This window comes from Thrips palmi, unplaced genomic scaffold (assembly GCF_012932325.1).
Source record: "Thrips palmi isolate BJ-2018 unplaced genomic scaffold, TpBJ-2018v1 HiC_scaffold_11, whole genome shotgun sequence".
In the NCBI taxonomy this organism is placed as follows: domain Eukaryota; kingdom Metazoa; phylum Arthropoda; class Insecta; order Thysanoptera; family Thripidae; genus Thrips; species Thrips palmi.
This window is the reverse complement of record NW_023144622.1, coordinates 973,138-995,912: the sequence shown is the minus strand read 5'-3', so window position 1 is coordinate 995,912 and position 22,775 is coordinate 973,138. Positions and strand designations below refer to the sequence as shown.

The 22,775-nt window shown below is 55.7% G+C and overlaps 1 protein-coding gene across 1 annotated transcript in view; it reads right to left on the bottom strand.

The window, feature by feature from the left end:
• The window catches only part of LOC117639664 (dipeptidase 1-like), a 106,902-nt gene that overhangs the window by 26,063 nt on the left and 58,064 nt on the right, over positions 1–22,775 (bottom strand). The gene's annotated exons all lie outside the window — the stretch shown is intronic.

Genomic DNA, 22,775 nt, shown 5'->3' with positions numbered 1-22,775 from the left:
GCACCTTGAATCTGCGAGTACCCCGGTCTGCCGTGCGCCTCTGTGTCGCGGGGCTGCCGCGGGGCTGGGCCCGCGTTTCAAGGCGGCGCTTGTTTGAAGGTTTGGAGGCCGCCCGAGAGGCTCGGCTCGAGAGCAGGCAGCCCTTCGGCCTTCGGGGACGGGTCCAGGACGAGCAGGCAGCCTCACTGCGATCAGCGCGAGACGCGACCTCTGAGGGGCGAAACGCCTGGAGGGTAGGCAATGTCGAAACAGCGGTGTCGCGAGGCCGGTCGGCTGCCTACCCGCCAGGCGCTCCAAGGAAAACAAACGGAGGAGCTTCGACGTCGAAAAGAGCACTCTAAACGGAGCATACTGAAGGTTCTCCATGTTACGGTGAAAATTCTCTATATTATGGAGGTGCAGCTGAGCTGACGCTGTTTTTATACCTTACCTTTGATAATAAGTCCACCATAGCAAAGTTCTTTTGTACTATCGAGAAAATCTCTACCCTTTTATGTTAGTGCAGCCTTTCACCGGAAGACTTTGTGGAGTGAGGGACGTTGAACTTCGGTCTCCAACAACAGGGCGCTTGTGTCGTTCCAGCCAGCCGGTCATGATGGCTTCCCTTCCCCTGCATGTGAAGCGTGGGAAGCGAGCGTGTGTCAGGTGCACGGTGTGCACCCCTTGTGCGGCAGCCCGCTTATCTGCCCGCGCTATGCAGTATGGACACGTCCCGGCGTCCCCTACGCGTGTCTGCGACGGTCTGCGACGGTCTTCGACAGACATCCCTCCCCCAACCAGACCCTCTTGGGTGGACGCGGTTAGTCCGTCAGATAGAAGGCGGTGTTGGCTGCTTTCTGGTCATGTCCCTGGAGTGGCCGCGCCACGGCTCACCACCGACCAGGGAAGTGGTGTCAGCATGGGCACTCTGGGGGGAAGGCGAGGCAGGGCGGGGAAGGCTTCTCCCCCCAGCCTTCCAGCCCGATAGTCTGATTGACGCCCTCGGCCCACGCGTGGACATGACCTGCTACCCCTCCCCCGCCTCCCCTTCCGTCCGGGGGTCTCGGACACGACTTTCATCTCCACGTAGGCAGCTGGCAAGACCCCCTACGAGGGGCCCGAGGGGCCACTTGTGGTCAATTGGCCCGGCCGGGGGTGGGGGAGCCGAGAAGAGCATAACCGACTAGGGGTCAGGAGTGGCAGAGGCGCGTTTCTCGGAAATTCGTCTCATTGTGATTCGGGATTTCTTCCGCCTGACGCGAGCGACGACGCCACATCGCAAGCAGAAGAAAAGTGGGTAAGGAAAACCGTGGCAGACTCATCATCAAATTGAAAAATGCACATACTGTATTTTAGAAATAAACCACGAGTTTTTCAAAACTTTTCAAAAACTAAAATTTTTATTCAAGGCATTAGCAAGTTCCGTCGTTAACAGAGCGTTGTGATTGTCTGAGTGACACAGTCACCCACACACAGACGCACCCTCACTGGGTAGGTGTAACTGTGCCGACCGCACAACCCCGGCGGGTGCGCTCCCTCCTTGTTATCGGCCCGTTATCAGACGAGGCACGGCAGGCCGCGGTAGAGGGAGTGCCCTTCGCCGCGTGTATGAATTAATTGGCAAAGTTGGACCGGCAAACAAAACAGCCCCACAAAAGGGCCTCACTGGGCCGCCACAGATACTGCGGCCCGCTCCTTCCGCGAGTTGAAAATTGCCGTTTCAATTGCAGCCCCGGATCAGGGATCGCGCAACCAACTCGTCGGCCTCCGCGCCGCGCTGGCAAGTGTGTCACCGCCAACGCCGACGCGCTCCCGGCCCACATCCCTCACCGTCACGCCGAGGAACGCCGAGGCGAGGCGTGCAGGTGCCCGCCAAGCCAAAGCCGCCTAACTTGGGCCGACTCGCATTCAGTTGCGGCAATGACAGGCCAGCCAAAGTTTGCTGCGCTTTTCTGCGGCCTTCTTTGAAGGAGGGGGATGAAGGAGACGGAGATGGAAAGAGAGAATTATGGCACTTGTCAGTCCCCCCTCTCTCTCCCCTCCTCTCTCCCCCTGCAAGGCCGTGCCACCGCACGAGACCGCCGAGAGGGGCGACACGCCGGTAGTTGTGCCTTGAGACAGAATTAACTGTCGACTTTCATGGGGCGGGCCTTTAAACGCGAGACCCGGTGGCACTGCGCAGCACTGCGCCTCAAGTCCGGTTTATCTCAAACACACTCGGCTTGGCGCCGCGGTTGGCGCGCTCCGCGACGCGGACTGCATGGCAATGCACCCCGCCCCAGCCAGGCCGGAATTACAGATTCACAAGGTGCGTCGACTCGCACCTCCCATGGTGCCGACATCCCGCCGTCAGCTGTCACCACAGCATTAACTTCGCGGACATGAAACGCACGCCGGCTTATGTAATATTCCGCACGATTTTTCCCTTCCAGAGAACTTTTTGCTAGAGTTGCTTGTTGATAAACCCGTCGCCGTCACTCTCACTTAGATCAAACTCTGCATCCGATGTCGAATAACTACCTGCACTTGTGTTTCTCGTCTCGACGGGTCGGGGGCGAGAGGAGACTGACTGGCAGACGCGCTACCTCCAGCGCGGCATGAACACCAACTTTGGCACAAACTAAACGAGTTAACTCAAATTAGCAGTTTCGCTCGCTGGCTGGCGAAGAAAGGCGGAGAGGGGAGGCGCCGCCCGACGCCGAGGCGTCACTCGCCGGGAGAGCGAGAGAGCGAGAGGGCAGAACGAGAAATGATGTACAACTCCATTACCGAGCACCACTGCTGCACCGCTTTCACGGAGTGGGAGGCGTGAGGCTGGGTGTGAAATGGGGATGCACACTTTTGTCTCTCTTCTGGCTCCGGTCCACAGTTTGTAATTTGCCCTTGCTCCAATGCGTTACGGAAACAGTTATTCGAAGACTGTGTTGTCATATTCATTTGCACGTGACTTTGGCCACATTTGTGAGCATACGATATGGTATTTGTTGAATCATGACACGGTCATGTAATTAGAAAGCCACATTCGTTTGGACGTGGATCAACACTCAAATGAATGCGACATCATAGGCCTATTCAGACAGACGTGATCAAATTCACGTTCTAACGAATGACGTCACTTTCGTTGAAAAGCTGTGGGGAGCGATTCATGTGATCGACAAGTGGCGAGGAACGCGCGGCAGCAGAGATGCGGTCAGCAGCATTCGCTCCGCCCAAAAAAAGGCAGCAACAAAAAGCCAGAATGGCGCAACCCCGCGGGATCGTGCAGGAACCGACCTTCCTCGCTCTCCTCCAGGGTGCCTCAGGAGACCGGGCGTGGGGTGGGGGAAGGAGAAGAGGGGGCCAGATGGATGCCCAGGAAGAATCCCCCCTGCCTGTACAGCATGCCGCCACAGCAGCGGCCGCGCCAGGCCGCGCGGGACCGCAGGGCATTGTAGGGCTTAGTGGCCGCGGAAGGGACAAGACGGGCAGGACGGGCCGTCGCGGCGATCAAGGGCTGTCTGCAGCGCCGCCGGCCGGACGACGTGGACGAGCCCCCGTTCTGCCTTGCATGATTTGGATGGTTTGCATGGCGTGGCCGGCCTGGCCGTCCGACGTCGTTGTGAGCAAGAGCATGGTGCCTGTGACAGGGTCCACGGGATCTGGAGGTCGGACCAGTGATCGAATGTCGGGGAGATCAGATCAGGGGTAGATACAGATCCAGCCAGAGGTAGAGGCAAAGTCGCCAGAGAGTTGCCCAGATACAGGGACGTGTGCTTTTCTACTACCTTTCAGGCGGCTGTCTAGGAGCAGTCGAATGGAGGTCAATTGTCATTTAGCCGTCCACTGGATCCGCGCGTCAGCAAGACCCAAGGCTGCACTGCTGTGGGGCAGCCAAGCGGAAGTATAGACAGACAGGGAACGACTTGGATGTCGGTTCTGACCTTTGCCCGCCCGCCCTCACTGCCCTGACCCGTCAGTTAGCCCAGATCAAGTTGTCATCGGCCGCGCGCTGAGAATGGCAGCCAGGCAGCGAGATACTGTATCGTCCCTCTGCACTCCGTCCCGGTATGTAGGGAAAGCCACTCACCACATACAAGATGCAGGACTGACTGGCAAATAAAACTAGTTCCAAAGCTGTGAAATTATTCTGCGAAAACGGACCATGTCACGCAACCTATAATATAGAAGCGCTTTGAAGTCGCAGTTGCCTCGCCATTTTAATGTCAACATTAATCAGGGAATTGAGTTCGGTAGAACAGTCGTGACCTGTTTCCATGATCAAACTCGGAAAGGTGTCCATCAGATTCCAGCCCAATTTTTCGTCCACTGGGGAACTAAACAACGCCGGTCCGGCCAAAATGATGAGCTCAACGCGGTGCTGATAGGCTTGATCTAGTATTTCAGCCAGACTGGTGCACTGCACTGCACAGCGGCCGGAGCGCAGTCCGTTATTGCCGCTCTGCAATTATTAGACTCCCCCTCTCTCAACCGGACCGCGTGGTTCGTTTAGATATGCGGGTCGCAATTCCGCGCATCAAAGTAATTGGCCACTGATGCCGAGTTTATCCAAAAGGCGGTGGCATTCTCGCAGAATGCCTTCTTTGGTTGTCCAGTCCGTTTTTTAATCCGCCTGGAAATGACTGAGCTGGGCCGCATTAGAAACGGTTTCCACTTTGAAGTATCGCTTATTGCCAGCTCCTTTTTCCAAGCGCCGCCCCGCACGCGAGGCCCGCGTTATTTTCAAACGCGCTTCGGCGAAGCGCCACTCGCTGGCTCGGCCGCTGCGTGGCCAATGCCCTCAAAGGGCCCGCGGGGCTCATCGGTGTGGTTTAATTTCGGCGCGTTTGCCGGACCGGCTGGCCGTCAGAAGGCGGCGCGGCGCTCCCGGAATGCTTTTTGAAGGCTGCCGTCTGTGACGACTCTTCAGCGCAGAGAGGAACCAACCTTGTCCGCGAATACACGCGACGAACGTCCAATTTGACCCGGCGCCCGAAAGAGGTTCCTTCTTCCGCACACCGAAATCCCTGCCCGTATTTGCCTACACGGTCTTGCTTTTGCCGAGCTTGCCGTAATTTGACTCGGCTTGACCCGCCGGTACGTTTGGGCCGATGTTGTGCCTTTGGCAGGCGAGTTTTCGAGAAACGGGCAATCGAACAGAAACAGCAGAAACGCAATTGAAGTCCCAGGCTTCTGCCTTTGATCACTTTATTGGCCGTCCACACTGTTCTGCGATGGACACACTTTAGTGCCGCTGTACGCTGCGGTCCGCCGTTGCCCCCCCCCCCCTTCCCAGAGGCCCCGTGCCAATTCCAATCCCGCCTACCGCCACGGCTCGCCGTGCATCAAGCGCGGACTTGGCAAGCTTTTCCGGTCGGCTTTGCGGTGCAGCGTGCGGAGAATGCAGACCTAGGACGATACGTATACTACAAAACCCCACTGTCTACTTAGTACACACGCACATGTGTTTGCAGAACACACTAACGAATGCATCCTTGGCAAGTGGACACTAACAACTGCAGGCTTGGACTCGCAATTCCACGTTATGACGCATTTACACAGGCTCAGTATTCATTTGTAAGTGTGAAGTCCCCAAGGATGCATTTGTGTGTACTTGGACAAGTGCGTATTTGTGTGAACTTGGGCAAGAATGCAAGAACTAGGCCAAGCACTTGCAGGCATGCACTTGCAAGGGTGTACTTAGAGTTCGGTTGTTTGTAGTGTAGCACTAATGTTGAAAATGACTGAAGCGCGTGAAAAACAATTAAAACATCACTGCTGCTTTGCGTGCTGCGCAGAGCCATTGCCCAGGGCAAGTGACATGCATAGCCGCCGTGCACATCTGTTTGCGAGCCGTCCACCGCGTGTCCCTTTCGGCCGAGCCGAGACAAACCATTTGTCAAGTGGCTCGGGGGCGGGGCGGGCTTGTAATGGAAGGCTCGACCGCGTTGCTCCACCCGCACTGGCTGACCGAGGGTTGCAGTTTGCTAATGGTGTCTCATCTGTACCAGCCGGCCGGTCAAAGATCAACACCGAGGCTCCAATTTATCGAAACATCGGGACCGGATCGAATTTATGTTGTCCTACACGTGTGTATCCGGCTGTGCACGGCCGCAAGGGTTCCAGCTTTTACACAGGTAGCCTATAGTAAAGGCATAGGCGAATTCCTGGGAGTTACTGGGAGAACTAGTCTGCTTTACACTGGTAGCCTAAGTAAAGTAATAGGCGATTTCGAAAGAGTTCTTGGGGGAAAACAGTAACTGTTTTGCCAGTGTGGCCCCTAAAAATCTTTAAACAAGCCAACTGACAAGCAGAACCATAGCCATTACTTTAATTACCGGCTGGCGGGACTGGTGGGCCACGCGTGGCGGCTCAGCCTCCAAATGTCGGGCCGCCGTAATTAAAAGGAATCGCGTCCGATAAATAAATGAAATCCACAGAAGCCCGGCAGAGAGGGATGATTAGAGTGGGGAGTAGTCGTGCGTTGCGGCTTCCGAGAGAGAAATCACACACGCTTGTTTGCAGCCACAGGGACGTGTACGCATCAGCGGGCATCAGCGTAAAAAGAGAAAGAGAAAAAAGAGCTCCCGAAATCGGTTCCGTCAACTTGCAAGCCTGTGCAGCTCGCACCCACTCTCGGGTTCCCCCTTCCAGCCCCTCCCCGTGGTGCTTACCTTTCCCTGATAGCTCTCCGCCCGAGGTGGTGCAGCATCGCCAGCCATAAACCAAACCATTCGGCACCCTCCCCCACCCCCTCGGCTCGAGCACTGGAGCCTTGTCCAGGCTGACTTCCAGCTAGATCATCGTCCCTGTATGGCCCCGTGTCACTGGGCCAGCAGCGTAAAAAAGGGGAAAGCCAATACCGAAAGTGGAGGAGCTGATCCAATTTCTGCGCCGTAAACGCGCCTCACGGTTAGCTCAGTGCCAGCGAGGGCGCTACCGCTTCAAGGGGTCTTGGTTCAACTCTCAGCGCAACCAGGAAAAAAGTTACAAGTCAAGGCATTGTATTTTTGTTTGAATGTTTCATTTTGCTGCACAATTTTGCTCTGACACGGTTAATTTTGTGTTACAGAATCGCGGGCAAATCGCAAAAGAAAGGTACATTTTGTAGTGAGAGTGCTCCATGCGGTGTTTTCTCGATTCGGTGTCCCTGCTCCCTCACAGCGTCTGGCTGAGTGCACGCCAAAAGGGGGTGAACGGATTGGGAACCCTTTGGGATTCAGGTGCGGAGCAGTGTCCCCGAAGGCAGGCCGAAGGGCCCGCCGGCAGGGCCTGGCAGGGCCCGGTAGGGGTGAGGCGGTTCGGCCATGACCTGCCCCTAGCAAGTACCCCGCACGGCTGCGTCCGAAAGGGGTCAGCGCCGTGTGCTTCAGCACGCCCTGATTTATGTAGGGAGTTCCGGTCGCAGCTGCGTCAGAAACGTGCGCGTGCTGTTGGGAGTCCCGCGGCAGAAGCGACGCCGCAAACGTGGCCTTCCACAGATAGGCATCATCGGAAAAGGCGCGTGTGGGCTTTGGCTGTGAAGCTCATGGTTAAAAATAGTAAGTAAGAGCAGAAAAAACTAGAAAAGTTTGTGTAGACTTGTTTTTTTTTCTCATCAGTTCTTGCTTTGTTGATATTACCATGAAATTTAAGTGCATTTTCTGAATGCAATTTTACTGTTTTTAGAGTCCATATTGATTTAAGGATCTCGCTGCTAGCCGGCTTTGCGACAGTGGTGTGCACTGTAGGTGGATCCCTGACGGAAGTGGCGGCATTGTCTGCGTACCTGGCTACGGTAAGCAATGAGCTCATTGTCAGGTCGCGCCAGTGCGTTTGTGGAGTTAGAGCGCCAGGGACACTCAGACGGTCCAGGGGTCGGGCAGGGACAAAGCCCTCACCACTCGCACAACTCACACGCAAACTCTGAAGTGATTTCCATAGCAATGGAGATGGCGCGGGGCGCTGCAGGCCCTCAACCTGCCTGCCCCTGCACTGGCCTCTGTGTTTGAACGTAGAGCCGCAGCAACATGAGACCGAGCGAGAAATAGCTCGTCCATTCCCGTGATTTGAAGTTAGCGAGGTATGAAGTTACAAAGTCTCCAGCCCACCACGGTGACAACTCGATGAAAAGCCCTATCAATGATCCATGTTTTATTCATGGGGCTCGTGTATTGTGTGCAGCGACTACTGTGTCGTGTTGTATTGACGCAGAGCGGTGGCTATAATTGCAAACCACACAACCAATTGTAAACTGAGCCGCGAACTGACGTGCCAGTCAAAGATGAAGAGTAAACAGACTTGAGTAACCCTTGCTAACGGTGGTCTTCGTCGCGATTGTTGTCATGTTCACATGTCCCCACACACGCCAGTGTACAGGTAGTAAGGCACCCGCAGCGAGTGATCAAGATACCGCACTGTGGGTGGTGGGGTGGAGCGGGGCACAACAGCTGGCAGGGGGAGGTTTACAGCACACCAATTCGTCCGACCCGTCGTGTACCGAGGCTCGAAACAGCAACCGCTATTCGTACGATAGGGCATCACACGTATGAACTCATCCTTATCATCTGGGGCCCGGGGCTCGACTGAGGCTCGGCCAAGGCCCCCTCCGAGGATCATCCCCTGGAGGGTCGCGTGGCAAGGCAGCATAAGGAAGCTTTAGCGGGGCGAAGCGGGGAGTCAAAGGCTTTCCAGGAGAGGAGGGGGTCGCTGCTGGCTGGAGTGGTGTGTGCCATCGGGAGAGCGAAGGTCAACACGACATGGCCACACACACAGAGGCGCGCGCGGCGGGACAAAAGGGAACGTGTGCATCAAGGACGTGGCCAGAGAAGATGGGTGGTGGAGTGTCACGGCAGTCGGCCGGTGGAGGGGTCGGGAGATGGCGCACCGCTCTTGCGGGTTTCAGTGTCAAGGAGATGGAATAAAAAGCACACCAAGAATTAAAACGAAGTCGGAATGTGAGCTCTGGTGCTATGTCTCCTGTGCGAAACCGAAATTCGGCTCTGCTGGCCGGTTCGCTTGCGCCACCACTGGCTGCCCACTACAGCTGTTGCTCCCAGTCAGGCTAAAGCACGCGCCACACCACCGCTGGAGTGGGACTTACAGGGTCGCCAAACTACCTCGCAGGCTCCATTTGGGGTCCCATCGAACGACTGTCTAAGCCACCAACACAGGCCGCATTCTCTTCCAAAGTCATTAACGGGGTTCCACGCCTCGGCACGCATTACCCAAGAGTCACTCTGTTTCAAAATAGAAATCACTTATTTAGAATTTGATGCCATTTTGTTCAATGGAATTGACTATGAATCAAAGTAGTCTCACTAGTAGAACTAAAGCGTACTTTTACACCATTCTTTAAGTGTGATGGTTGCTACGCTTAGCTTTAATCCATGGGAGACTTTCTTCGTAAAAGCCTTCAAACGTAGTAGCATTCTTTGAAGAAGGGAAACTGCGCTCCAGTTTCCCTCTCACGCACATACCACGAGTTGCGCGAGAGCCGTAGTCATGACTGTGTAACAACGTTACTCTTGCACTCTCCAAAGAGTCGGCGAGTCGTCGTCACAGTAAAACACAGTGAAAGCAAATTTAATGCGCGTCCTCGGCGCTAAAGTGTGGCGCACATACACCACGGGCCGTGCGCCACCAACTTTCTCACCGCGGCAGCGAGCACGTGCAAGTTTTCACACGGGCAGCGGCAGTGCCCCCGCCGCCCAAAAACAACAGCCACGTCACAATGGCAGCATAGCCAGCATGGCAGGGGTGCCGCCGCAGCGGCCTCCCCAATTTAACGCAAACTTGGTAACTAGCGCCTCGGCGGTCCCAGCACGGCCCGCCGGCTGACCTCAGGTGCCGTGACCGTCATCTCCGCAGGTTCCTTTCTAATCCCCGGAACTTTGCGATGAAATACTCGCCACTAATTGGCAGCGCCCTGTTTGCTCGCCGATTGGACGCGTGAGGGATGGGCCGTGTGCCAGTGTGCCACCTCAGCTGGTCCCCAACCACCCCTTAACGCACAATCAAGATGTACATCCATCATCTCGCCCGCCCTACACCACAAGCGCCTGCTGCCGAGCCCGCTGCAGTCCATAAAGGACGGACTGTCTCTCATGGCGCCTGCGGCGTGGCCGACCGCGGGGAGGCGCACACACCGCAAACAAAAAAGTCGCGCCAGCACTAGAAAAAAACACGAAAACCAGAAAAAGTACGAAAAATGCCGGGTCACTAATTTATCCAGAGTGACTGTCCACGTACACCACTAACAACGGAAGGTTTATACATGATTTCCGAACCTGACTTTTTGGGATCCTATAGAGACGGCGGGGAACTTGCATAGAAGTTCCTTGCCTTTTCCGTGACCTAGACCCAAATTCTGTATCAGAGCGCGGAGTATTTTTCACAGCGTGGGTCGAGAAAACAGGAAACATTGCCGACGAGGCGCAAGGTCGGCGAAGGAGCAAGGTTTGAACGCGAAAGACGGATGCCCGTCCACTACCAAGAGGCCGAGCGAAATAAATCGAAACTGCAATTACAATATAACGAGCGTAACCCCTCGCTTGTAACGACAACTCCGGAACGATGCTGCCGTGCGATTTGTCTCTGTCGTCATCTTTCTCAGATAGTGAGCGGCAGAGGAGAAAGACGGCCCGGCAGGCAGAGGAGGGTAGAGGGGAGGGGCACGACGGACCGGCGGAAAGACGCACAGGAGAGGCGAACACGGATCTCGAACAAGCGTCTCACGATGCTTACTGCAGTCTACAAATGGAAAAGCTTGCATTGCAGCAGGAGCATGCCTCCAAACACGCTGGCTAGCGCATGCCTGCCAATAAGCATGAAAGGACTAGTGCATGCATAGCTGGACTGAAGCAGACACCTCCACTTCCCTTAAGCCTCAGTGTGTCCATGGCACGGCATGGCATGAATGCACTTAAGTTGGGCGTACCTGGCAAGCATGTTGGATTATGCTAGTGTGTGCTTCCAGGCAGGCTTCAGCTGTGCGTACGCACTTAAGCTTGATGCACTTTTATTGTCCATAACTTTTACCATATTTGTGCGCGTGTGAGCTGTGCAGAATTTTAATCACAGGCTATATTGGGGACAAAATTTTCTTTTTGTATGTCAGTATATATAAAATTGTGTCTAACTCACTTCTAAATTTGTGCGGTACTTAAGTTACACCTGCCACGTCAATACTATGTACAAGAAGTCCCTAAACATTCACTGTGTACAATGTACGCCTTTCAACTTGTCGAGTGTCGTGAGTGAAGCAAAACAGTAAACAGTGCGGGTAGAAGATCCACGGACAGCAGCAGCAGACGCACGAGCGCAGACGCACGGACGGCCTGGTTGTCACCACTGCTAATCGCGTGCCGGCCCCACGGTGCCCCGCAGTGCCCCGCAGGCTGCTTTCCCCTTGTTTCCGCTTCCGGCCCCGTTGCCGCGCGTTGCTGCAGCACTGCGCGGCTCTTCTACGATTCGTCAAACGGCCTGGTCGGGGTCGGGGTCGCCTTGCCCGGGGCGCCCCGTAATCCGATGTCGCTCTAACCTCGGCCTTCACTGTATTTTTTATATATTTTTTTTTCTTGTGACGGAACGCCGTCTGGCCCGCTTTGGTGGACAGGGGAGAGCGAGAGAGAGGGGAGGACGAATGGAAGACTGCATTATTCAAGAGGTAGCTAAAGAGGATGCGTGCCGGTATCCACAGGGAAGCATGGCTTGGCTAAATTATAAATCGCAGTTTGTCAACAACGTGTTCCTCGACAGGCTCCGCCCCAACGCTCTGCGTCCAGGCCCCTTGCTGCGCTGCATCGAACAAGCCGGAAAAGAGAGAGGCCCTCGGATCGGCCCACGGGGGGGCACGCAGGGAGGTTGGAGGCCCGCCCGTCCCGTCCCAGCCCGTCCGCAGCGGGTGGTGGCCCAAGGTCTGGCTGCGGACTCCGAATGGCAGATATGTAAAACTCGCCGTAAAGCACGCCGTTCCCCGACAGACAGTCGGGCTTATCAGCTGACAGTCGGGAAGACAAAATAGTTTTCTGTTCTTGCGGACTCGCGCCGCCCCCTTCCCCCTCTTCCGCTCTTACGGGCACACCGCCATGCGCCAGTCACCCAGGAGACACGCTGGTCTCTCCAGATAAATGTGTAAATGGAATCAAACACAGATAGCACACGGTAAAAACGGTTCCTGGTTTCCCCAGGAACTCCCTAGTAATCGCCTATGTCTCTAACACAGGCTTCCTGGTGGGAAAACCAGGAACCTTCTTTACCGTCCATGGTACAAAAATCGACACAACGAACATTAAAAAGAGAAATTGTGACCAAAAGCACAAATGTACTACAAGCCCCTTGAAAAATAGCAAACCGAAATTCAAAAATTTTCGACACATGAGGTTTATTTCTTTCCACTGTGTTGTGGGATACGGACGCCTGTTATTGTTTCGCCTCGCCAATTTTTCCTCGCCAACATATTCGGGCCCTGCCGCCCTGCCACTGTGCCGCAGCCCTCTGACGCCTCGCCGAAAACGTGATGAATGTTCCCCTGATCCGTGGCGTGGCGAGGCGTGGCGCTCGCAGAAAAGTTTGACGGACACTCGGCCGGCCGCGCGCGGGCGGCGCGGGCACTGCAGCAGGTGCGACCGATCGGTCCGCACTAAGGATGACTGAACACTTCCCCACCCCGGAGACGACACCGCACTGTCAACATTTTGATCGCCACTAGATATTTTCCTTGCGAGAGTGTCATCAAAACAATTGATGACGTCACGCCCATTAAATAAGTAGAGGAGCTTCGACCCAACGTGTCATGAATTTGTGATGAAGTCATCACCAATTTGTGATGAAATTATCATCAATTTCGTGATGAAATTATCATCAATATCGTGATGAAATTATCATAAATTTGTGATGAAATCATCGTTAATTTGTGATGAAATTATTTTCAATTTGTGATGAAAATGTCATCACTTGAAAAAGATGGTCATTCACAATTTTTACAGCACAACGTGGCTGGGGTCGAACCAAAGTTCGAATTCAAATAAACATCGTTTCACTAACTTGTTAGTACTTAGTCACGTTCCATGGTTGAACAAACTGCTCCACCGCCCAGACCGGTCGGACCGTGAAACTCGGCGAAACGGCGACGCGTGCAGCGATTAAAAGTCCATTTTCCGGCGTGCGTGCGTCGCGGCTCGCGAGTCGATGGCGCGCATTGATTTTGTGATCGCCGGAAGCGGCCGAAAGGTTGTCCGGCCACGTGCACGGCCACGTGCCGAGCTCGCTGTCTCTCTCGCACTGATGGACAGTCCCCAAGGAGCGACGGGGACGAGGCTACGAAAATGCAACGCAATACGCAACCGTAAAACTCAAGTTTGTGAATGATGTTGACTGCAGGATATGATGTCTTCGTCGGTGGACCGTTGGTGGGGGCCACTATTTCTGTCTCCTGTCAGAGGGTTGCTTCGGTCCCACTACCAGGGCGCTACGACGGTTTTCACCCCCCCCCCCCTTAGGGAGCTTTCATTTCCACCCCCGTCAGGGAACTACGATTTCGTCACCTTACCGGTCTATTTAGCCATTGAGACTTGTCCCTGACTTGTCTTTGAGAGTGTACCTGGCGCCTTCCAGCGCAGCGCGACCTAATTTATGGTGGGCCTCCGAAACGGCCGCCCCATCAAGAACAAAAACAAGGCCCTAAAAGCCCCTCCGGGAGGCGCTGCGCTGCGCTGCCTGCGCCGCCGGGCCGGCCGGTGCGCCGTTTGAACGCGAGTGACAGATAATCGCGGGTCGATGCGGTTCGGCCGAGCGATGCGGCCAAGCAGCGAACTGCTGCAGCCCTCATCTGCAATGTAAAGGCGGATTTGCACTCGCGCATGCATTAACGCATTTGCACTGCGAGACGGCGGGAAATTAGCCAAGCGACAAGTCTCGGCCCGCCGGAGGGGAAAGGGAAGGCTCCGCGAAGACGCGAGGAGGCTGAGTCCGAAAACGGTGCGTCGTCGCTCTGCTCTCTGGCACCCCTAAGAGGCGCCCCACGAGAGGGACTGCGAACGACGCAGCCCCGACCTTTTCCACACGTCCCCCGCCCCCCAAAAGTGCACGGCAGTAAACCAATCATCTCCAGGGCGGTGCCGCGTCGGGTCGCGGAACTCGTCGATCATCTGCTGGGCCGTGAATTTTGCAGCGGACCAAGAATGCGAAATCAGTTTCGCACGGGGGCGGGCCGCGGCGGAGTTTCTTCCAAAACTTGACTTGGCGCGCGGGAATCCATTCCGAACACCGTCGACCGTCACGTCCTCGAGGAGCGGCGGGACTGCGGTAACGAAACTACAACCCGACCGACAAATTTCAAAATCAACAACGAAAACGCTTTTATATTCTTCGTTTAGTGGGTCAACTCATGGGAAATTTTCGTTGGGCACCCCAAAAAATGACTGCTTACATTTTTAAAAAAATCAACTTTTCTTGATTTTTTTCAAGAAATACTTCTTTAATCCGAACTTTCTTTCCTTGTATGAAAGTTTTTTTTTCTCGTGTCAAGATTATTTTTACAGAAAACAAGAAAATTAAAAATCAAGAAACCATTTTTCTGGGTGAACCACAGTTGAAAAGCATGCAGCTTTCAAAGTAACGAAAACAAAATCGACCCAGTGGAACATTTTTGCCGAAGCATTTTCGCCACTTCACCTACGAGTCGTCCAAGCTCGGCTCCTCCTACAGCGTCGTGTAGCCGCGTGTCGTCGTGCTCGCGCCACCGTAACATTATTCGCAGGCTTTCTTACACTGCGGGGGGAGGGGGCGGGGGCGGCGAGGACGCGCCACTGAGCGGAACAGGGAAACACCAGTCTGAGTTGGGCGAATCAGGGCGGCAGCTGCAAAGCTAAACATTCAGGGGGGATTGTGCGGCGTGGTGGGGTGGGGCGTGGCGCTGCGTCGCGAGGGGGTGGCGGGGGCTTGGACCCGACCGCTCGGTGTAATGATCGTTCTCGGCTCGTTTCGGCATTATGTGCATGCATAATGGAGCCAGGGGAGTAGCGAGTGCATTGCCGCACTGCCGTACACACTGGCGGCGAGTGGCGGGGCGGGGCGGTTAGCTCCTCCTCGGACGTCGCCGCGTCCGAGATTCGCTCCGCTCCGAGACAAAACTATTTCGAGCAATTAATTCACCCCGCCTCTGTTCCGACACGCACCTCGTCTATGGAATTACGGACCGACTGCAATAATTCGATTTCCGGAGGAAATCCGCTTCCCCTCCCTCCGCCGCGCTGCGCCGTGCCCTCTGACCCGGTTGCGTCACTGTTATACACAGAGCGAGTACCTCGGTCGGTATTGCTCGCGCAAACTCACTTTCACCAAATCCGGCGGCTGCCTGCAGCCGGGTGATTCAGAGAAACTGTTCTTCGCTCTGTCCCTCTCGCACCCTATCGGAGAACCGCGTGAGTATGCGACGGAGACAGAGCGGACCGCCTCTGACTGGTCATACTGCGAGTGGGAGCATGCAGCCAATTGAGGTTCTTCCCCGCCGGCATAACGTGTGTCACCCTAGTAAGGACGACTGTCTCGTTTTGCAGTGCAGGCGGGCATGTGTCGGGCGCGAAATGGCAAACGATCATGTGTGGTCTGGCCCTTAATGGTAATGGTAATGCGGAGGTAGGCAACTTATCGCTGTGCGGACACCCGCGCTCGCCGGGCCTGCCTAAGGCGACCTCCTTCTCCAGGCCGCGCCGCGCGTTGCCGCATCTCCAGCAGTCTCCGGGGCCCCATCGCACAGCGGGACAAGGCTCCAACGACCGCTGGGTACAAACAGATTCCCAGCTCGTGCTTTCCAGCGACATGAATTTTAAATAGCAAAAGCAGCAAAAATCCCAGGGTTAGTTCTTGTTGAGGTTGAAATTTCGACAGAATAAAATCGTATCTTCGAAAGAGTTCAATCGCTTTATTTTCTTCTCCCTTAACGACCTGCGCAGCTTTTGTAAACAGCGAAAGGCACCAAAAAACAGGTGTGGGGGAGTTCACATTATTGGAGGGGTACGCTGTATGGAACATCTGCTGCAGGGGCAGATGGGGCGAGGGGTGGTGGCGGTAGCTTGTAGGCGCTCGCCGGCGAAGCCCCTCCCCGCTGGGCCGCTGGGCCGGACCCGGCGCTGGGGGCACGGGGGCTTGATTCAGTGACAAATGCGTGCCCACCAAAACACCCGCAGTGCCAGGGCCCGGGCCTGCCAGGGCCTGCCCAGGCCCCAGGGCTGCCGCGGCAAGCCGATGGGAGTGGCGAGGTGGCGAGGGGGTGGGGGATCCTCGACAGGTCCGCACTGAATAAGCCCCACCCTCGTACATTATAACGTCAACACCGTTTTAACAGTGCACAGCAGCGCGGCGTCTCGGGTCCTCGGTTCGATTCCCGCCGCGCGGACGGACTTCCGCGGAACTTCCCTCCCCTTTCAACGAGGGCCATCCACTTTCTTTCAATTAGTCAAAAGACAGCGCGAGAGAGTTCAACACCGGCGGCTCTACTTCCGCATTCTTGCACTCTGCGCGCGCCAGTTTTATTCTCTCTCTTCGCCGCCTCCTCTCGCTTGCTCTCACTTCACTGGCTGCTAATTATCCACCCCTCTCTCTCGCTCCCCCCGGAGGGAGCGCGCCGCACAGTGGGCCAGAGGACCAGTGGAGGCGGCCAAAATTCTAGGCGCGTTTTGAGCTCCAGAGTCGCCAAACAGGACTCGAACCGATCGTGTGACCCCACCAATGGATTCCTCGTTCGGAGAGCAATCCATTGATGGGGTCACACGCTCGGTTCGAATCCTATTTAGCGACTCTGGAGCTCAAAACGCGTCCAGAATTGTGTCCGCCTGCACCGGTCTTCTGGCCCACTGTGCGGCGTCTCGAAAGACGCGAACGCGAACGGACGGGCTGAAAGAAAGCTCGGCCGGCTGCGCGCGGCGGTGCATGGCGGGACTGCGGCACAATACGCCGGGCGGACCGACGGACAGACAGACCTTCGGGGCTTTTCAGGGATTTCTGGCGGCTCCGCGGCCGATTCCAGACGATGATTCTCCCCGCCCCGGCCGTGCGGCCCCTCGTCTTAACGGCCGCGGCATCTTCTGAAAGCGCGTCAGCGAAAGGCCGCGGATGTTGAGGAGGGTCTCGGAGTGGAGGAGGAGGGGGGGGGAGCACGTGTTGAAAGCGGGCAAATTCCCAATGAGCGCCGAGAATCGGCGGGAAACAAAAGGGAAAGGGGGAGAGGGCAGCCCCCCCCCCTCCCCTAATGGCTGGCGCCGGCCACGGCAATACAAGCGTCGCCTCCGAGTCTAATTTATTTCCCGCGCTAAATCTTGTTTGTGTGATTTGCTGGGCGCGGCGTGGCTGCTATTACGATGCCCCCCTTTCCCCTCCCTTCCCTTCCACCGCCGCCAAGATTATGCATCTGGTGTCTGCCGCCTGTTGGCGCCACTCGCAGACGCCTCGGCACCACGCGCCGTCCGTCCGCCGCAGACTCGGGCCGTCTCTCTCGCACTCATGCGCCTTACCGATTGGGTGCAAGAGAGACAGTCCAGTAAAAAGTTGAGGTAACGGGTAATGGAGGTGCGAGGGCGTCACGGGTAGGCCGATGGGTAATGCAGAGGGGTAAGCTGAGGCCCGGGTAAGGAGGTGGGGGTAATGGTGGGGAAAGGAAGCGAGAGCGAGACGCGGAGAGAGAGAGAGAGAGAGAGAGAGAGAGAGAGAGAGAGAGAGAGAGGTCACGGCCGATCGCTTTAGGCCTTTCAGCGCTCCGCGAGCACTTCATTTGGACCGAAGAGCGCGCGGCGCGATGGTGCTCGCGGAGATGGTGCTGATGGTGGTGGTGATGGCGGTAGCACGATAATACGACTATGCTCATTGCGTTGGGGCGTCGATTGAATCGCACGATACTGGACGTGTGGTGGGTGGATTGGGGGAAAGGGGGAGGGGGGTGCTGCACGAGGAAACAATCAGCAGCCCCTCACCCCCTTCCCCCCTCCCCCTCCCGCGACCTGGATCGCAGATCGCAGCTGGAGCACACCCATCACCTATATCAATTTGGCTCGAGGGGTTTCGCCCGCCGGACCGGCCGCACGCACAGCCACGCACACGTCCGTGCCGGAGGGGGCGCGGCGCGTGGGCAAGACAGAGAGAGAGAGAGAGAGAGAGAGAGAGAGAGAGAGAGAGAGAGAGAGAGAGAGAGAGACAGCGAGAGCGAGAAAGAGATCGCGAACAAGCAGTGCTAGAGCGGACTTTTCTCTGCCGCAAAGCATTTCTTCAGTCTGAAAAAGAGCAAGGACTCTGTAGCCAGACAAAACATAAAAAACATTTTTAAGTCCTTATGGACTTTCTCTCTTTTCCCCTGTTTCACCACGGTATACCGACGGACTCTTTTTCCCTGTTTCACCATGGTTTCACCGTCGGACTCCTTTTCCCTGTTTCACCATGGTTTCACCGGCGGACTCTTTTTCCCTGTTTCACCCTGTTTCACCGTCACGTGACGCGGTCGGTGCTCCGCGGCCGAAGACTCAGGGGATGTAAGGCGCGGTGTGGAGGGGAGGGTTCGAGGGGCCGTGGAGGCCGAGGGGCTCTGCGGACGACAAACAGGGCGGCCGGCCGCAGCGCCGTGCTTCGCCGCTTCGCGCCCCGCGGGGATGCTCAAGTTGTGGAACTCATTGGCGATAACGGCCTGCTGCGGCGGCGGCGTGCAGGCCCGGCCATGGGCCCAGCCATGGGCCCGGCCCAGCAGACTGATATTCCGAGAGTCGTTCTCGTCGCTCCGTCTCTCTCGCACCTAAACGGGACTCCCTTTGAGTGCGAGAGGGACAGAGCGACGTGAACGACTCTCGGAATCAGTCTGGGGGGCGGCTGCCCGGGGGACCGCCGCGGCCTCACCTTGCACGGACGCAGCGCCGCGGCGGCGCCAACGCTTTCGCGCGCAAACTTTATTGCTGAATGCGGTCGGACGCTTTGGCTTGCTGAGCAGCTTTTGTGTGCGCTTCGCTCCGCTTCGCCCCCTCGCCGCACAAAAGCCCCAAAGCAGGTGGCGGACGCCGCCGTTCTGTCAGCGCGCCAGCAGGGTGATTCCGTAGGGGTGGGAGAGAGAGAGAGAGAGAGAGAGAGAGAGAGAGAGAGAGAGAGAGAGAGAGAGAGAGAGAGAGAGGTCTCTGCGGACCGGGCGAGTGGACCGCACCTCGCGGCAACGGTGAGTGGCATTGTCGGCCGCGGCCAGTTAGCCACGTCCGACTTGCATTAGGGATGCAAGGGCTTTCCTGATTGGACTGCACACACACACACACACACAGTGTATGACGGCGGGGCGACTCTATTAGGCCGAGCACAGTGCACCGCTTCCCATTTACGCTAAATCACAAATCCCGATCGGCTTTGCTGGGCTCGGCCTCGCTGTCCCTCCTTTCGGCCCGTCTCTCTCGCACTGCACGTGTGATAATGGAGGCCAGAGCGCGAGGAGTCGCCACGCCACTGCAGGCCAGAGTGTTGGAACAACGACGGTTTGCGGCGGAGTGGGTCAACCCGAGCCGCTAGGGGTGTGTGTTGCCGCCGTGCCGCCGTGCCGGTGTTGTGCGGGTTTCCCTATCAACGCGCAAGGGGAACGATGCGGGATTGGATGGGGGCACTGATAAAAACAAGTTGGAAAATCCAAGAAAGTGCTTTCCGTAACTCCGTAGCGAGTTTCCGGAGTCTTTCGTTTCTCAAATATACTTTTAGCAGATGATACCTTTCACTTAAAAACATACCCAAAAATACAAGACACATAGAGGTGTCAGCTAGCTTTCATTTTTGTAATTTACCAACAGAAAACTGAAACAAATTGAAATACTGGGGGCTTTTGAATTTTCCCTAAAGATGCAAATTTTCGAAACAAGTTATTTGGGACTTTCTGCGATTGTTTTGTAGCAGTGGGTGGGGCCGTCGTGGCCGCGCCGAGTGGAATCATACTTGAAGAGTGGGTGGCATTCAGCTCCAAGAGTGGTATCCCGAACCGAGGGCGGTGCGGCGGTATCCCACTCCATTCCCATAATAGGATTGCAGGACTAGGGAACTGCCCAGACGCTCGTGTGATAAGAAGCCGTTTTTCAGTCGGAATGGAATATGCCCCGTCTCCTCCACCCCGGCCACGGCCTGCCTCCGCGTGCCTCGGCGGCGGTTCGGACTGCAATGGGACTTTGCCGACGAGAGGTATAAGGACACATTGAGAACGAAAACGGCGCGGATCTTCTTTCCTCCCTCATTCTCAACTAATTTCGAGATTGCGTGATACGATGAGCAGTGCGGTAGGAAGCGGGACAGAGAGAGAGAGAGAGAGAGAGAGAGAGAGAGAGAGAGAGAGAGAGAGAGAGAGAGAGAGAGAGAGAGAGAGAGAGAGAGAGAGAGCACAATGCAACGCGAAAGAAGGAGAGGGCATAGTCTGCGCGATGAGCTCTTTACATTCCTTAGATCTTATCTCCCTTTATCATTAACTTTGCCGCGTGGATGACTTCCCCGTGTGGAAAAAGCGGTGACAGACAGCCAATCAAGAACAAAAACAACAACAACAGTGCTTGTCTGCAAGCCATTTCTTCTCGTTGTCCTTTGCTGATTTGAAAGCGGTTCAGGAGACGCAGGCGGACTGGGAGAGGGGGCACGGCAGCGTCCCACGTCGTGCGCACTGGACTGCTGAGGATGGCGATAGAGCCCCTCCCTGCGTCGCCGTGTCCCTCTCTCTCTCTCTCGCACCCCTTGGGAGGCGCCCCGGGAGCGTGAGAGAGACAGACACCGCTCGGAGTCGAGCCTTCCAGGCCCACTTGCATCGAAAACGGGAGGACTGCCACGGACGGCCGTGCAGGCAGTGCACGGCAGGGCGCTCGGTTGGGACTCGGGACTCGGGATGCGGCCGACGGGGACGGGTCGGGGCGGCCCACTGGAGAAGGGGCTCCCGGGCCTCGCAGCCATAATTCAGACATTCAGAGGACCGCTTTGTGCTCAGGGCACTCTTCCAATGCACTTCTTGCCGTGACCGTGGCCTGTCCACCCCGCCCGACTTGCTGACTCGTGCAGCGTGGTCCCAGGTTTCTTCATTTCTTTTCTTCTCTCGGTTTTCTTTTCTCAAAAAAACTAATTGCTCCACGAGATTTTGTCTTTTTACAAGAAAAATTAAGTTAGGATCATGATTGTTGCTCTTGTAAAACATGAGGGAAGTTTTCAAGAAACGCAGCGATGCGGATACACAAAACGTAGCAAATAACAGCTAACGAGCAGTCAGTGAGGAGCGATCACCAGGTGGAAATCAATGACGATAATAAAATGTCGGCCGTCGTCGCGTCAGGTTGTGCATGGATGCGATGAAATTGTCCCATGGCGGGCCCCTGTTTGCGAACGGGAGTTATTGCGTCGTCATCATGTTTTGCATCCATCGCTAGCGCGCGCGTGTGTGCGCGTGTGTGCGCGCGCTCCCTCTTTGGCAATGTTTGACCCCGCGACTAATATGCCACTGCTGGGAATGGAAGGGCTCATTATGCGTGTTCCGTACGATTGGGTAAACACTGAGGCAGGCGTGCGCGTCAGACAGACAGACAGGAATCCGCACGCCAAACATGCAAATTGCTGTCACCGCAACCATCGCGTATTTGCCATACCGCCACAGAAACCGTCACTCTTATTTCCCCTCTGCCGACTCGGCGGCTCGGCACGCCAGGTGTAAATCAAAACGGGACCGTATAACGCGCGGTAATGGCGGTCTTCATCACGCGGCGCGGCGGACTCGTCACGTCCCGGTGCATGCAGATGAGGCCAGTGACACACACATACACACTCTCACATAGACCGCCAATTTTTTACACACGTGGCCCACGCGACCCACACGCTGCCGGTTTGTTCACCTTTCCGTTTCCTTTTCGCTTCCTCGTGCACCGTGGAGCGAAAGGGCCGCGGAGAGTGTTTACTGGCGTGGACTTGAAACGACGAGTCTTTCGTTACTTTCTAACCGGATGTCTACTCTGTTCACGGTGAAATCGAGTAATACAATTGTGTTCATCGTTAAGAAAGGTAAAGCCCCATTGACTCCAAATTCAAATATGCTTTCTTATCAACGTAGTTTTACTAAGAGACCCATGCATTCTGCACTTCTTTACTAAAAGTTCCGAAAAAAGAACTTAAACATAAACATTTATTATCAATTTCGTCTTGACAAATCTGTTCAGCTTCTTAACGAAATTCTATTAACGGGCACAAACGTCAACGAACATTGATAAAATGTCGATTAAAGGATGAGCACGCTTAAAACCTTACGAAGTATTTTGAGCATACACAGTACACACTAATTTACTTTGTTATACGAAGAAATAGTTCGTAAATTACGGAATATTTTCTTTGCAACCTTATGTATGCTCAAAATTCTTTGCTAAGCTGCCTCTCTTTGTAAGGCCTAAAGCAGTTTGCAAAGTTTTCAGAGTAAGAGTGTTGAACACTGTGCGCACCGTGCTTCCGGACTCGCAGAGGCAGGCGGTGGAAAACCTATACCGGTCGTCGCGACGCCATCTTTGGCTCTGCCTGCGCTCCGCGCCATGCGAAACACACCGGTGACAAATAGTGGCTGCTTCGGCCGACGGCGGCCCTACTGCGGCCCTACGGGGCGGGAAAGATTCACCGCCGCCCATTTTATTGCGACTTGCCCTGCAACGCTTCGTTCCCGCACTGCGGGGTGCCAGGGCCCTGCAGGCCGGGCCAGGCCGGGTGGAAGGGGTGTCCCACGCAGCGAAGGGGGCACGTCATGTCAGGACCCTCCTCGTTGGGAACGGACCCTTTCAGAAAACCCAAGGGGCACTACTTGGGGTGCCGTGCCACGCCAGTCGTGAGAA